Raw genomic sequence first — 15,607 nt, forward strand, 5'->3', positions numbered from 1 at the left:
CCCAAGAAGCTTTATAATTTCTACAGTCTCTTTCATGCCAGAGATGTAATTTGGGGTATATTTGCACTTTGGCAAGGAGCCACCATGAATGTTTGCATGATCCCCTGCCTGTGCTAGTTTCTGCTCTGTTACGTGCAAAATGAAGATGCGTGTTTACAGCAGCCAGCAGTCTACGGAAAGTACTGACTCGTGTTACAACACCCAGGAACTGAAGCCAATATATAATTTTCTGGTTCTCATGATGGACATGTAAAGCAAGGACAAAAATGTGAGCAAACTGTGTTGTAACAGGAGCACCAATGAATTTCATACTAGCTGTTGCAACAGATTATTTTGTGCCATCCCATCGTCAACACATCTTCAGGCAGTAAACTTTTTTCCAGGGAAAATCTTCGGAACAGAAAACGAACTGAAAAGTGTAAAACGATGCTGAAAGTAGGCGCTCCCTGTTTCACATGCAAACAAGAAAAACAGATGCATATATAAGGGTCTCTGTTTCAGCAAAGCACCTCCCAAGATCAGCAGAGTCTGGTGACATTGACATGGCACATGGACAGAAATCAAGAACCACCAGGTGATCCCAAGTATATAGACCGATCGAACACCAAAGCCTCGAATCTGCTCCTCGGGAATCAGTCCCAAATCAGCTCAGCAGAGAGATGCTCTGCTTTCTCTCTGTCATCTAGAAAAGGGGATTCTGAATCGACAAATTCAGGTTGTCTACTGAATAAGGTTGTTAACTGCACCCAGTGCCACAAATTCATCTTGTTTGTGATGCCAAGTCTGATCACAGAACTTAGCTTCTGGCATCAGTATAACACATCCAAAATACCTATAACTGGTAGAAAAACCCTTTGCTGTATACATGACTTCCAAATTAATTCTCTCTCGAACACCACAGTACACTCAGTACAGTCACAAACACGCACAGAACATATGAAGAATACATGCTTTAAACTGATGCAAAGTTTGAAGTTGGGGATCACATCTGGTTCTTGCCACCCCATGTGACGAAGGAACATCCATCGCGACAGAAGTAACCGCCGGCCATGGCCATCGAAAGTGGAGACACAACACTGGCCAGGGGTGCCTTTCTAGGCTTCTTGGCGCGAGATTCCATGACTCTAGCACGGCCGATATTGCTCACTATCTACATGAGAAAATAACCGTCGCTTAACCACAAATTGACATATTGTAAAACAGGTGCACTATGCAATACAGTAAATAAAATTATACTAAATGTTGCAGTCTTCTGGAGTGAAGGAACAAAACACATGTATTACATGACATGACTGGCGGGCAACAAAAATCTCAGCCGTTTGGTATGTTCAAAACAAGGACCTCCAGCCTCGCACTTCTCTTTTTCCTGAAGATATCAAATACTACAACAGACACATTCCGGTCATTGTCTGTCTTTGTTCACTCTGAAGAATTAGCAAGCCGCGTATTAAGGAGATGATAATAAACCATTGCTGGAAATGAGCATACATTTCTGACGAGAATCAACAACGCCATGGTAAGGAAAGAAGTCTAGCTAGCAGGCCAGAACCTAATAGAGGCAACAGAAGATAAAGCACATGGGTGTAATGATGTTTCTCTAAACAAACATTGGCAAAGATTTACGCAACGTAACCAAAAGATTGTTCAAACTACGTTGCCCATCAACAACATGAATGATGACAAAGAGAAACATCATATCTACTAGCAGCTACCTACCTCGAAGTATGTTGGAACAGAACAGAGGGCAAACAGAGAGTATGAACAAGATGATTATAATCATAGGCATATATACATAAACAGATAGCTAAACAGGGTCATTGGCCAAATCCATCATTTTCATCTCGGACGCTTACAGCGGTCGCCATCTCCCCGCCTCTGCTTATCACTTGACTGACCTCGGGCGAATTGATCCCAAACTGTGCGGTGGCGCGGTGGAGTGCAGGGTGAGACCCATACGGCGGAGCGAGCAGAGTCGCCGGCGTCAATGGATTTGGGGGGAGGAAGTCAGTGTACAGCAGCGTCTTCCGAGCCCAGCCTCGCCGCCGCGGACGGGGAGAGTTGGGGAGGCATGCCAAGGGACGGCGTTCGGTCTGCAGGCGAGCGGCCTGAGCGGCGCCGTCCGTGGTGGGGCGGATGGGGAGCGACGCGCACCTCTAGGACGATCCCGACGACGCCTCCGCCCCGGCCCTCCTCAACCGCCTGCTTGATCTCCGGTCCTCCCGTGGATCCTTTCCTGGCAGCGCTCGGACTGATTTGTGTGCGGCACAGGTGGTCAAGATTTGGCGGCATGGTCGCCGGAGGTGAAGAAGATCTCCTGTCTGTTTTGCATTTCATCCTGCTTGTGAGGGGTTGCTGCCTCATACTCTCATAAAGTGTGGCTACAATTACTGCTTCTTCTGTTAAATTCATGTTGTGATCATTGCATATTAAGATCAAATGCAAATTTATGGATGCTTGAACTAAACCATGAATTTGCTGACACTGCATATTTGGTATGTAAGCAGAAACTTTTATTGTGACGTTTGTGGACAGAGATCGTGCTGCTGCATAATTTTGAAGAATCTGTGGGTAGATTGAACAGTATTTGAACTTCTGATTTCATCCCATGAAGTGTTTGATGAATTGATTGTGTGGATTATATAGATGAAGACGTGGTAGATTTGTAAATACCAACAGAGCACCCAAAATTTTGGATCTATTGACTGTAGATAAACAATTTTTCTTATATATTTGTGTGCTTCGGTTCAGCCTTGTTTATATTTCAGAGTGGTCGCAGCGTGCGAAATGGCCAATGGGATAGGTGGCCAGAGGTGATAGTGACCCTGAGGCGGAGCATCCTCTGTTCCATCACATCAGGGACTGCCGGCTTCGGTGGCTCGGCATCATCTCCTCATGAACTGACACGGTGCTTCTGCAATGGCTGACGGTTAGGGCAGAGGCGTTGTCGAGGAAACGGATGAACGTCGGTAGGTATTACAGGCTCCCTACACCTGGACCTTACTCGCCATGACACAAGCAAGGAACCACCCATGGCTTCTGTAAATATCATATATGGTAAATATCTATGTGCTGTTGCCTAATTTTGTAATAATTGAGAGCTTCCTCCCCTTCTGCCATTTCTGATTCCTTCCCCCTTTAGAATTTTTTTCAATCAAACAACAAGCACAAGTATCATAATCTGTGTTCTTTCTTTTTGTTCCCAGCTTTTTTTAATATCCTGATGCAATAATTTTTTGCAGGATATTGAAAATTAACCAAACTGCCAAGCATATATATTGCTAAATTTGGTCAAGCAGACTGACTGCAGATACAAACAAGGCGGGATCACTGTAAGTAATCCTACAAATCTTCTGATTCTCTCTTTGTTTGTGATCCTGCTATCTGTATTGTAAACTGTATGTTTTTTGGGGGATGAGGGCAACTGTGCAATCCATAGTATTTCTGTTAGATAGTCCATCAGTGAAATCTAGAACTAAAGATTTAGGTAGTCTTCATTGAACTCAAAAACCAAAGCATGCATCAGAGGATAGGATTCTTCTCAATCCCTTTCTTTTCCAGAGGGAGCTCACACTCTTTCCTTCTCCTCTGGTTCCTTTCCTTTTTCCTTGACAGCTACAAAAGACCTGAGATTCTTTTGTTGACCCTTGCCTCCTGGTAAAGCTAAAGCTAACGTGTGTTGTGCTGCGTGCATTACCACAATTAAGCAAGGTAGATGATCCCTTTCCATCTCGGTGGAGCATGCATCGTGTCATAAATAACATATGGCCATGTTTGAACTGGTAACTGCGTCATTTCTGGCACCTGTCTGTGTTCTCACCTCCTCCAGTTGGCATACTCTACAACTTGAGAGAGAAAAGGTGTGAAGACGACCAACATGGCGCATGTAGCCGGTTTGCTCGCCTCCGCTGTGGTCTCAGCGGTGGGCAATAAGCTGGGTTCCGCCATTGGGGATGAGGCCATGATGCTGTGGAGCTTCAAGGACGACCTCAAGGACATGAAGGACACATTGGAGTACATGGAGGCGGCGCTCAAGGATGCTGAGAGGCGGTCTGTCACGGAGGAGTTGGTGCGGCTGTGGCTCAACCGGCTCAAGCACGCTGCCTATGACATCTCTTACATGCTCGATGAGTTCCAAGCTAATAGTGAACCAGCCTCTAGAAAGGTATACATATGCCGCCCGTGCCTTATCTTGATCGGTTTTTCGTTAATTAATATTCCTGGCTAGTACAGAGTTTGTTGCTTTGGTCAAATAATTTGATTATTAGTCCACAAACCATGCTTGATCAGTGGTGGTGGTAGGATAAGTGAAATTATGGTGTTGGGGAGGGCCAGTTAGAAAAATCTGCTGTTCATGTGTTCATTAGGAACAAATCCATGGTATTAGGGGGGCCCAGAGCCCCTGCTGCCCCCCTTGGCTCCGCCACTGTGCTTGATCATCTGAACGTACTTTCCAATGTAAGCAACTGGTCACTAGTTAATTGCAATGTTTAAAGCTTAAAATTTGTTGGTGCCCTTCTAAAAATTAAAGCCTACTTAAATCTGGTGTACAAGAGGCATTTAGCCTACTTAAATCTGGTGTACAAATCCCGGCCGTGAAACTAGGTATATAAGAATAAAATTTTGTACTACAATAGGGAAGCTATGTTTTACATCCGTCCAAAAGTTTTATGTTAAATTCCAACTATGTTGGGATTTATATATCTACAATGCAGCATGTAGTTACCGGGTAGAGGGATCGAGAATACTACATCTTATTAAAGCCGGGTGTAGTTGCTCCAAGGTTTTATATTATATCATAATCACTTGTTGAAAATCCTTGTAGATGATTGGGAAGCTGGACTGTTTTGCTATTGCACCCAAGATTACCATGGCTTATAAGATGAAGAAGATGAGAGGTCAGCTGAGGAAGATCAAAGATGATCATGAGAGTTTCAAATTCACACATGATAAATCCAGCCTAATTAGTGTGCACCAGTTTCCTGATCGACGGGAAACAACATCAGATGTGATTGAATCACTCATCATAGGGAGAGACAAAGACAGGATGAATGTTCTTTCTTTGTTAGCCACAAGCAACAACAAAGAAGATACTGCAATTCTTCCTATCTGTGGGCTTGGAGGCATAGGAAAGACAACTTTGGCACAACTGGTCTTCAATGATGGTCTGTTCAAAGATTATAATCATCGGGTATGGGTCTATGTATCCCAGGTATTTGACTTGAAAAGAATAGGGAACTCCATAATTTCTCAAGTACTGGAAAAAGGAAGCGAGAATCTTGATACACTGCAGTTGATAAGCCAACGCCTTAAACATCTACTTCAAGATAAGCAGACTCTAATTGTTTTAGATGACCTATGGGAGACAAATACCTCCCAACTGAATCAACTCAAGCTTATGTTGCGTGTAAGCTCCAAGATGAGAGTCTTGGTCACAACACGCAGCATAGACATTGCAAGAAAACTTTGTACTGTTGAACCATACAAGCTAGATCCCTTGGACAGCGACATGTGCTGGAGAATAATCAAGCAAAACAGTGGCTTTGAATCTAGAGCTGATAAAGAACGAGTTGAACCAGTTGGACAGATGATTGCAAGGAAATGTGGAGGTTTGCCATTAGCAGCTCAAGCACTTGGATTCTTGCTATCTGGAATAGATCTTAGTGACTGGGAGCAATGTGCAATAGTGATATTTGGGATGAACCATTTTCTGATAGTACAGTGTTACCATCCTTGAAGTTAAGTTACAATACTCTGACACCATATTTGAGGTTATGCTTTGCCTATTGTGGCATCTTTCCTAAAGGTCACAATATAAGTAAAGATGATCTTATCCAGCAATGGATTACTCTGGGTTTCATCGAGCCATCTAATAACTTTTCGGCCATGCAACTTGGTGAGAAGTATGTTAGGCAATTCCTCGGGATGTCTTTCCTTCAGCATTCAAAATTGCGCAAGGTGAGTTACTATGGCATACCTTTACATTATAGAATAGAGAGTATTCTTTTTTACTCAATTATCAAATGGTATGCAACAATTACTGTGCAAAGGCATACATGTTAGTTGTAGTTTCCCCTTGTCAAAAGCCATTTGGATCACTACACATCCAGTTAATGCATAGTACTGTATTTTATTTGGCTTATCAAATAGTCTATATATATATTTGGCTGAACAATAATTTTCCCTAAAAAATGTAACAGATGCATACTGTATGTGTAGTTCACCCTTAGTAAATACCTATCCGCCGCCCTCCAAAAGAATTTGTATTTCAGTTTCCTAGTTCTCTAAACACGTATGCATATTTTCACCATAACCACTTCTGTCGTGAGGTGGCACATGTGGCAAGACATATCAATTCTGACCACCAGTTTGACATTGGGGAGACTAATATTTTTACCTTCTCACTATCATTTTCTATCTACCTCTCATCTTGTGAGTTGTGAGTCTTGTGACCACTACCACGTCGTAATCCTACTCTGCTTGCTGCCACGACAGTCATTAGCACCACATCAGGCCAAGCAACAATGCCACTAGCCACCACCAAGAAGATCTTCATTCTGGCTTAGGAACCTGACAGATTTCGCAAGAGGCAGGTGCTGGGGAACTCCATTGTGGGTACGACCTCTCTTGCTGGCGGCGGCAGCTTCGGAAGTGCAAGCTCTTTCTATTCATAAAGGAGCCATCTATCCATAAAAACTGCAAAAGTGCAAGCTCTTTCTATTCATAATTTTTAGGCACTCTACCTGAATTTCTCTCATCTACCTCCAAAATGAGAAGAGCACACCCTTCTATATAAAATGTTGCATGGGAAGGGCCAACCGATGCATGCGGAAACCTCCACCCCACGCCGGCACTGCCCACCCTTCTCTGGCCGCCGACCTCCCCACCCCTCCCCTCCCCTCCCCCCAATTCTCACCTTTGCCGATCGTAGGGCCTAAACACGGCTGTCGTGGCCCGTTTCCTCCCATATCCTCCGCCTCCCTGCCGCACCCCAGCCATGAAGGTGACCCAAGGCGAACGGTACGCCGCCGCGAGCTCTACCTCCACCAGCTCCGCACTAGCTCTGCCAATGCCTGCAGCAGCTCCCGCCTGCATTGAGTTTAGCGCACATGAGGTACTCGACGAAATAGGAAGATAGATAGAAGCAAAATGAAATATAGTAGAGCATCTCTACTATTAAATGGGAGTTGGTAGTTTCGCGGCTTTCACCTCACCTCCTCTCCCGGTTTTTTCCTTCCCACGCCCCCTCCCTTTGGTTTTCTGCTGATTTTTTGTTAACCTCAATCGATGCCGCACAAAATAAGAAACAACGTAAATAGAGTAACTTGGAATAATCTAAACCAAAACGGTACTTTTCCAAAACCACGTCCAGCCATAACTCAATCAAATCAAATCAAATCAAATCTTCCCAAAATCTCAACTAAATCAAAACTTTCCTTGGCTTCCCTAACCATACCCGAATCAAATCAAATCAAATCGTACAAAAACCTCAACTAAATAAATACTTTCCTTGTCTTCCCCTACGCGTACTCAAATCAAATTAAATATTATCAAAATATAGAATATGGTGGGTGTAAGGCATATGCCGAAAATGATTGGTGTTAGAACCGCTAGAATATATGTATGCCCCATTGCAACGCACCGGCAAATAGCTAATTATAGGTAAATTGCTGGAGGAGAGGCACTTTTTACGCTCTACCAATTATAGGTACTCTCTAAATTAAAGTGCCTTTTGGAGAAATTTAGATAGACTGATGTACTTGCTTTAAGCGCGTAAGGCCAACCAAAGGTGGTGAATCGCGTTGAGCAGAAGTGCAAACGAAGACAATTTTACGGCCTACCAAGTTGACCATACTAATCTTTCTCAAAGAATTATGTCACGTCATTTATATAAACAATACTATTTGCTTGACAATTTAGTTTGGTGGAATTAATGCTATTTTTTGTTTCAGAAATTTCCAAAAACAACCTTCACCATGCACGATCTCGTGCATGATCTTGCAAGATCGGTCATTGCTGAAGAGTTGGTTATCTTTGATGCTCAAAGAGCAAGCAGTACTGGAAGAAAAGAATATTGCTGCTATGCGTCTGTTATAAATTGCAACATTTTAGATTACACTAAGGCGAAGAAGATGTCAACTATTTTCCCACCTAAGTTAAGGGCAATGCATTTCTCAGATTGTGAATTCCATGGTGATGCATTTTCATTTCCAAAGTGCTTGCGTGTTTTGGATTTATCTGGATGCTCCATCACAGAGTTTCCAAGCACCCTAGGACAACTAAAGCAACTGGAGGTTCTTATTGCTCCGGGGCTGCAAGATCGGCAATTTCCCGAGATTATCACTCGGCTCTCAAAATTACATTACCTGAAGCTTAGTGGATCACGTGAAATTACAGCAATACCAAGCTCGGTTAGCAAACATGGGAGTCTAGTGCATCTTGACTTATCCTATTGTGTCGGTGTCAAAGTCATAACAGAGACTCTTGGAAGCCTAGAAAACCTTCAAACACTAGACCTCTCACGCTGCCATAAACTAGAGTCACTTCCAGAGAGCCTTGGAAGCTTCAAAAACCTTCATACACTTGACCTCTCAGTATGCTCGAGATTGATGTACATTCCAGAGAGCCTTGGAAGCCTAAAAACCATTCAAACACTAGACCTCTCATGGTGTCGTAAACTGGAGTCCCTTCCAGAGAGCCTTGGAAGTCTAAAAACTCTTCAAACACTAGGCCTTTCAGAATGTCGTAGACTTAAATCCCTTCCAGAGAGCCCCGGAAGTCTCCAAAACATTCAAACACTAGGCCTTTCACTATGTCGCCGCCTAAAGTCACTTCCGAAGAGCCTTGGAAGCCTGAAAACCCTTCAAACACTAGACCTCTATAGCTGTCGTAAACTAGAGTCCCTTCCAGAGAGCCTTGGAAGCCTCAAAAACCTTCAAACACTCAACCTCGCAGACTGCAGTAAACTAAAGTCCCTTCCAGAGAGCCTCGGAAGCCTACAAAATCTTCAAACACTAGACCTCTCAGGATGCAGTAGACTAGAGTCTCTTGAAGAGAGCATTGGAAGCCTCAAAAACCTTGAAACACTCAAGCTCTCAAGGTGCGAGAAACTAGAGTCCCTCCCAGAGAGCCTTGGAAGCCTAGAAAACCTTCAAACACTAGACCTCTCACACTGCTATAAACTAAAGTCCCTTCCAGAGAGCCTTGGAAGCCTAAAAAACCTTAGTACACTCCTCTCAGCCTGCCATAAACTAGAATCCGTTCCAGAGAGCCTTGGAAGCCTCAAAAACCTTCGAACACTAGACCTCTCAGGCACTAAACTAGAGTCCCTCCCAGAGAGCATTGGAAGCCTCAAAAACCTTGAAACACTGAAGCTCTCATGGTGCAGGAAAATAGAATGCCTCCCAGGGAGCCTTGGAAGTCTAGAAAACCTTCAAATACTAGACCTCTCACGTTGCTATAAACTAGAGTCCCTTCCAGAGAGCCTAGGAAGCCTAAAAAATCTTCAAACAATAGACATCTCAAGTTGTCAAAAACTAGAGTCCCTTCCAGAGAGCCTTGAACACCTTAAAAACCTGACTGGAAAGAAAATCATTCGAAGACATTTTTAAGGTTATGAATACAAGAGAATCAAGTCTTTGCCACAGTGTATACAACAGCTCGCCAGTCCCCAGATGGTACATAATATGGAGAGCAGTGAAATGAAGCAGGCTAGCTTGCCCGCATCAAAAACATTGTAAGTGCTCTACCAAGCTTTACTATCTACTAAACGCGGCCTTCTAAGCTTTCTTTACGGTGCATGCTATGTACATCCGTTGTTATTTTGCATATGGTGGCCCAGAATGAATTTCCAACAAAACTGAAACGCACGCTAACCAGATGCTGAACCCATCCATTCTGCAGGAAGCTGCACAAGCTATAATCAATCAGCTGAAACGACATAGTACGTCTTCTCCCCTGGGAGCCGTCCAAAGACGAGGAGGCCCTTAACGCATCATACTTCTTGAAGAATGGTGGCCACTTCGTCATTTCCATCAAGGTACTGTGAGTTTCATGCCATGTCCAAGAAACACTTGCCTTGTAACTTTTAGAAGTTGCCATTTGAGCTGACATTGCTCTTTGCTTTGAATCAGGCCAACTGTATCGACTCGACCCAGGCTGCTGAGGCCGTGTTTGCGAGCGAAGGGGAGAAGCTCAAGGCCGACCAGTTCAAGCCCTCGGAGCAGGTGACCCTGGAGCCCTTCGAGCGCGACCATGCTTGCGTCGTTGGTGGTTACAGGATGCCCAAGAAGCAAAAGTGAAGTTGAGAAGAAGAAAAGAAGTGGCTGTGTTGTTTCTGCCATCTGCTTGCTCCGATGCACTAGTAGCAGTAGTAGTAATGTGTGACCCAAGTGTAAGGGGTTTTGTGAGACAATTCCTGCTGTTTTACAGCAATTATATTAAACTTGATTTGAGCAGAAAATGTTGCTCCATCTGAAATGAGTGAACACACTAAAAATGTTAAAACATCTCTTATTCGTGAACATCTTATGTTTACAAGAAAAGAACCTTTTGTTGAGCAAGAGACTCAAGAGATGTTCCAACAATGAAACTGAACTGAAAGGAAGACGATTCTCCATGTATTACTGGGCATCAAAATACAAATTTAGAGTCGTCTCGCTTGTACATACATAGTGACGTACTGTGCTAACAATACTTTTTCATGTTTTTTGGTGTTCCAGCCAAACCAAGCTAGTACACCGTCCAGCAAGAATAAAACAAAGGAAAAGGAAAAGAACATCTCACCTATCAAACTCAAAGCAAGTCTACAGGTAGCCGCTTGTGGCCTGCAAGAGAATTGTTCTGAACATCGTTGTATCTCTGACGCAAACTTGATTTGAGCAGGAAATGCTCATCTTTTGCACCCTTATCTGTTTGGCCATCATGGGGGTTACAGTAATCTGTTTGAACATCATGCACACTGCCGCAACCCCTCTACCTCTCGAATCAGCTCCTCGGGCATCAGCTCCAAATCATCTCAGGTGAGAGATGCTCTGCTTTCACTCGTCATCTGGAAAAGGGGATTCTGAATCGAAAAATTCAGGTTGTTCACTGAATGAGGTTGTTCATGTTGTGTGTGATGCTAAGTCTGAGCACAGAACTTAGCTTCTAGTATTAGTATCACACATCCAAAATACCTATTGCTGGTACAAAAACCCTTTGCGGTATACATGACTTCCAAATTAATCTTTCTCGAACACTACAGTACATTCAGTACAGTCACAAACACGCACGGAACATATTGAGAATACATGCTTTAAAGTGATGCAAAGTTTGAAGTTGGGGAGCACATCTGATTCTCGCCACCTGATGCGATGAAGCAACATCCGTCGTGGCAGAAATAACCGCCGGCCATGGCCAAGGAAGGTGGACTCACAGCGGGTACTCAAATCAAATCGTTTGAATGCTATTTCTATTTTTTTATCAAGTTCTGTTAATTGAATCTAATACATTTCTGTACGACTCCTGCATCTACATGAATCCACCACTAACAATGAGGTTGATCATTCAGGTAAAATATTCAAATACAGTAGGAGATTTCTATGAGCAGAAACGATGCCTTCCAATCTCTACAATCAAATCTGAAAGCAAAACCATTCTCGACTCGTTTGGCCCAATGATGGTATGTTCAAAATGAGGTTCTCCAGGCTCACACTTTGTTTTTTCGTCAGGATATCAAATACAACACACATATTCCAGTCAGTGACTGCCTTTGCTCCCTCTGAAGAATCAGCAAGCTGCATATTAAGGAGATGACATGAATCCATTGCTGCAAGTGATGAAAATCTTCAATGTTATGGTAAGGAAAGAAGTCTCTAAACAAATAAAATGTTTAAGATGTTTCTCTCAACAAATAAAATGCTTGATATTTTTAAGCATAGAATTAACTAAATCCGCACACGTTGTGTGGATGACACGCACACGCCCGTCTCCGTTCACCTCTCCGCCGTCGTCGAGCTCTGCGGCTACCAGCCTCGCCGCCGCGGCCGGGGAGAGTTGGGGAGGCATGCCAGTGGACAACATTCGGTCTGCAGGCGAGCAGCCTGAGCGGCGTCGTCCGTGATGGGGCGGATGGGAAGGGACACGCACCTCTACACTACGGGGAAAAAACCTATAAGCCGTTTAAAAGACTATAGACCGAGATCTATTTTTCAGGTACCCGGCTTACGTTACACTAAGCCGAGTCAAGAAAGAAAAACACCCGGCAACTGCAAAACACCCGGCTTATAACAACCTATAAGCCGAGCTGTACAAAATAGCTCACGGTTTAAATTAAGCACACGGTATCTACTGGAAAAGGCACTCGGCTTACAGCTCGCGGTCGGCAAAGATACCAGCCACGTGTCGATAACAGAGACAGTGGACGGCGCCGTCATGGAGCATCCAATAAGCCGTATGCCAGATGGGTGCACTCGGCTTATAGGCTATATAAGCCGAGTGCCTACGGGTACACTCGGCTTATAGTCTATATAAGCCGTGTGCTAGACCACGGTACTCGGCTTATATTGTATATAAGCCGTGTGCCAGCTGAAAGCACTAAGGTTATATTTATGCAAAATTTGTTTAAATGATTTTCCATTGTATTTATTATTGCTGCTTAATTATTATTTCTCCCTCACCCACTTTCCCTAAATAGTTTTCATGGGTCATATCTTCGATGCCCTCGATTTACAATGGCTGGGCATGCCTCTCCGTCGTCTGCTTCCTTTGAGAGTACGAGAAGTTTCAAGGACAACGTAGCAGTACCAGTGGTTGGGCCATTCAATGACGCCGTGATAGCTCCCGAGGATTTTCGGCATCATACGACTTTCCGAGGATTCAAACGGTTGGATCAGGCATGCCGCCGAGGTAATTTCTCACTACCAATGGCTGGGCACGCCCCTTTCTCGACTGTACATGGCATATGCATGTCGCAAATACATCACATATGATTTTCCATGCCGCTTCTGGGCATGATGTCATGTGCCGCCTTGCGGATCTGCAATTTCCGGCGCTGAAACCCTAGAAGTGCAATAAATGTCTCAAATATTGCAGGCGCGTCCGAAAAAGGCGGGGGCCTGACACGTGTCATTCGATGGCCTCCTTTGAGAGCACGAGTAGTTTCGAGGCCAATGGAGCAACATCTCCCGCAATTCCTTCACAAACCCGATACATTCTCTCTCGATACCGAGAGACAACCTCGGAGATGGTGTAGTTTACAAGCGGCCTCAGGTGAGGCCTATAAGAAACGCGCCCAAACTTTTACCACACCCTAAATGGACCATTCAATGACTCCGTGACAACTCCCGAGGATTTCCGGCATCATACGACTTTCCAAGGATTCAAATGGTTGGATCAGTCATGTCGCCGAGGTAATTTCACACTACCAATGGCTGGGCATGCCCCTCTATCGTCTGCACATGGCATACGCATGTCGCAAATACATCACATGTGATTTCCCATGCCGCTTCTGGGCATGATTTCCTGTGCCGCCTTGCAGATCTGCAATTTCCGGCGCTGAAACCCTAGAAGTGCAATAAATGTCTCAAATATTGCAGGCGCGTCCAAAAAATGCGGGGGCCTGGCACGTTTCATTCGATGGCCTCCTTTGAGAGCACGAGAAGTTTCAAGGCCAACGGAGTAACATGTCCTGCAATTCCTTCACAAACCCGAGACGTTCTCTCTCGATACCGAGAGACTACATTGAAGATGGTGCAGTTTACAAGCGGCCTCGGGTGAGGCCTATAACAAACGCGCCCAAACTTTTACCACACCCAACACAGACCATTTGATGACGCCGTGACAGCTCCCGAGGATTTCCGGCATCATACGATTTTCCGAGGATTCAAACGGTTGGATCAGGCATGCCACCGAGGTAATTTCGCACTACCTATGGTGGGCATGCCCATCTCTCGTTTGCACATGGCATACGCATGTTGCAACTACATAACATATGATTTTCCATGCCGCTTCTGGGCATGATTTCATGTGTCCCCTTGTAGATCTGCAATTTCCGGCGCTGAAACTCTAGAAGTGCAATAAATGTCTCAAATATTGCAGGCGGGTCTGAAAAATGCGGGGGCCTGGCACATGTCATTCGATGGCCTCCTTTGAGAGCACGAGAGGTTTCGAGGCCAACAGAGCAACATGGCCCGCAATTCCTTCACAAACCCGAGACGTTCTCTCTCGATACCGAGAGACTACCTCGAAGATGGTGTAGTTTACAAGCGGCCTCGGGTGAGGCCTACAAGAAACGCACCCAAACTTCTACCACACCCTACATGGACCATTCGATGACGCCGTGACAGCTCCCGAGGATTTCCGGCATCATACGATTTTCTGAGGATTCAAACAGTTGGATCAGGCATGCCGCCAAGGTAATTTCGCATCACTTATGGCTAGGCATGCCCCTCTCTCGTCTCCACCTGGCATATGAATGTTGCAAATACATCACATAGGATCGTGGGCAGTTTACGTTCAAACCTCTTCCGAGTCCGGTCGAAGACATAGATCGTGCGGGCCCTACGGATGGGTGAAATCTCCAAAAACATAGAGCCAATGAAATAAAAATACAATAAAAATTTAAGTATAATAAAATACAATTAAATAAAATATAGAGAATTTTAGAAGTAAATTGATAATTTTTTTGTATTGAAATAAAAAAACAAAAAATATAGTAGTGTAAACCGTGTAATCTGTTGTGACACTCGGCTTACCCTCTGCTCTAGGCTTAGCTATGAGCGCGGGACTTAGCCAAAAAAGACGCGCGTAGAGCTGATTTTGCCCCAAATCGACCGCGCACAGGCTCTGTTTCCCCCCTCCTCTGACTCCTCCCAGCGCCGCCCCCATCTCTCCTCCCCCCCCCCCCCCCCCGCCGCCGCCGCCCCCTGAACCCTCCGCCACGCCGCCACCCACCTCGCGCCGCCGCCCATCCTCCACCCACCGGCGCCGCGCCCTCCTCCACTTCAGCAGAGTTGCCCCAGATCCGCCCCGACCATGAGCGCCGCTGAGCTGGCCCTCCCATCAGCGCCGACGCCCCTCCCCGACCGCTAGGGTTGAGGTCGCCACGCCATCTTCCCTCCGCCGGCAGGTACCCCGTCCCTCCCCTCCCCCCTCTCCCTCTCTCTCTCTCTCTCTCTCTCTCTCTCTCTGACTGTCCTATTTCTTCTCTCTTCAGCAGGTCCGGCTGCTCCGGTGGCAAGGTGTCCCCTCCTCGTTTGCGACAACAACTGCAGGCAGGTCTTGGTTCCGTCCCTCCCCCAATTGCATCTTCAGGGAGTCGAGAAGAAACAACAACAGGTCTTGGTTCCCCCTCTCCCCCAACAACAGCAGGCAGATCGATTTTTCTTCTCCGAACCTTCTCGAATGATGGAATCTCAGATTCATATATCCCTACAAATTACAAACCTTCTCATCTTGCCAAAAAAATTGTATGCATGTCCACTGATTAAGACAAGCACTTCGATACTTTCAAATTTATTTGAATGCAATCGTGATGGACACAGCAAAGTGTATGAGATGCAGCATGTAATCCCTTGTGAAGAGCTTTCATGACAAAAGAAGCATTTTTGTTTTATATTTGAAAGCTTTA

At 45.0% G+C, this 15,607-nt stretch overlaps 1 long non-coding RNA gene and 1 pseudogene across 3 annotated transcripts; one reads left to right on the top strand and one right to left on the bottom strand.

The window, feature by feature from the left end:
* Positions 1–628: 628 nt before the first annotated feature.
* LOC147966894 (uncharacterized) lies at positions 629–7,924 on the bottom strand. 2 transcript variants are annotated; one of them, XR_015609089.1, is made up of 3 exons: positions 7,207–7,924; positions 6,914–7,086; positions 629–1,150 (listed from the first exon to the last, which is right to left on the bottom strand). It is a non-coding gene; the product is annotated as an uncharacterized LOC147966894 (long non-coding RNA). The 2 variants fall into 2 exon arrangements; XR_015609088.1 differs by having other exon boundaries at positions 633–1,150; positions 7,212–7,920.
* On the top strand, positions 1,161–10,438 carry LOC147966895 (disease resistance protein RGA2-like; annotated as a pseudogene). Its single transcript, XR_015609085.1, has 5 exons — positions 1,161–4,162; positions 4,823–5,955; positions 7,950–9,733; positions 9,901–10,036; positions 10,131–10,438. The product of XR_015609085.1 is annotated as a disease resistance protein RGA2-like (transcript).
* The last annotated feature ends 5,169 nt before the right edge of the window (positions 10,439–15,607 follow it).

Source organism: Triticum urartu, chromosome 6A (assembly GCF_056163025.1).
Source record: "Triticum urartu cultivar PI428250 chromosome 6A, HENAU_Tu73, whole genome shotgun sequence".
Lineage (NCBI taxonomy): Eukaryota > Viridiplantae > Streptophyta > Magnoliopsida > Poales > Poaceae > Triticum > Triticum urartu.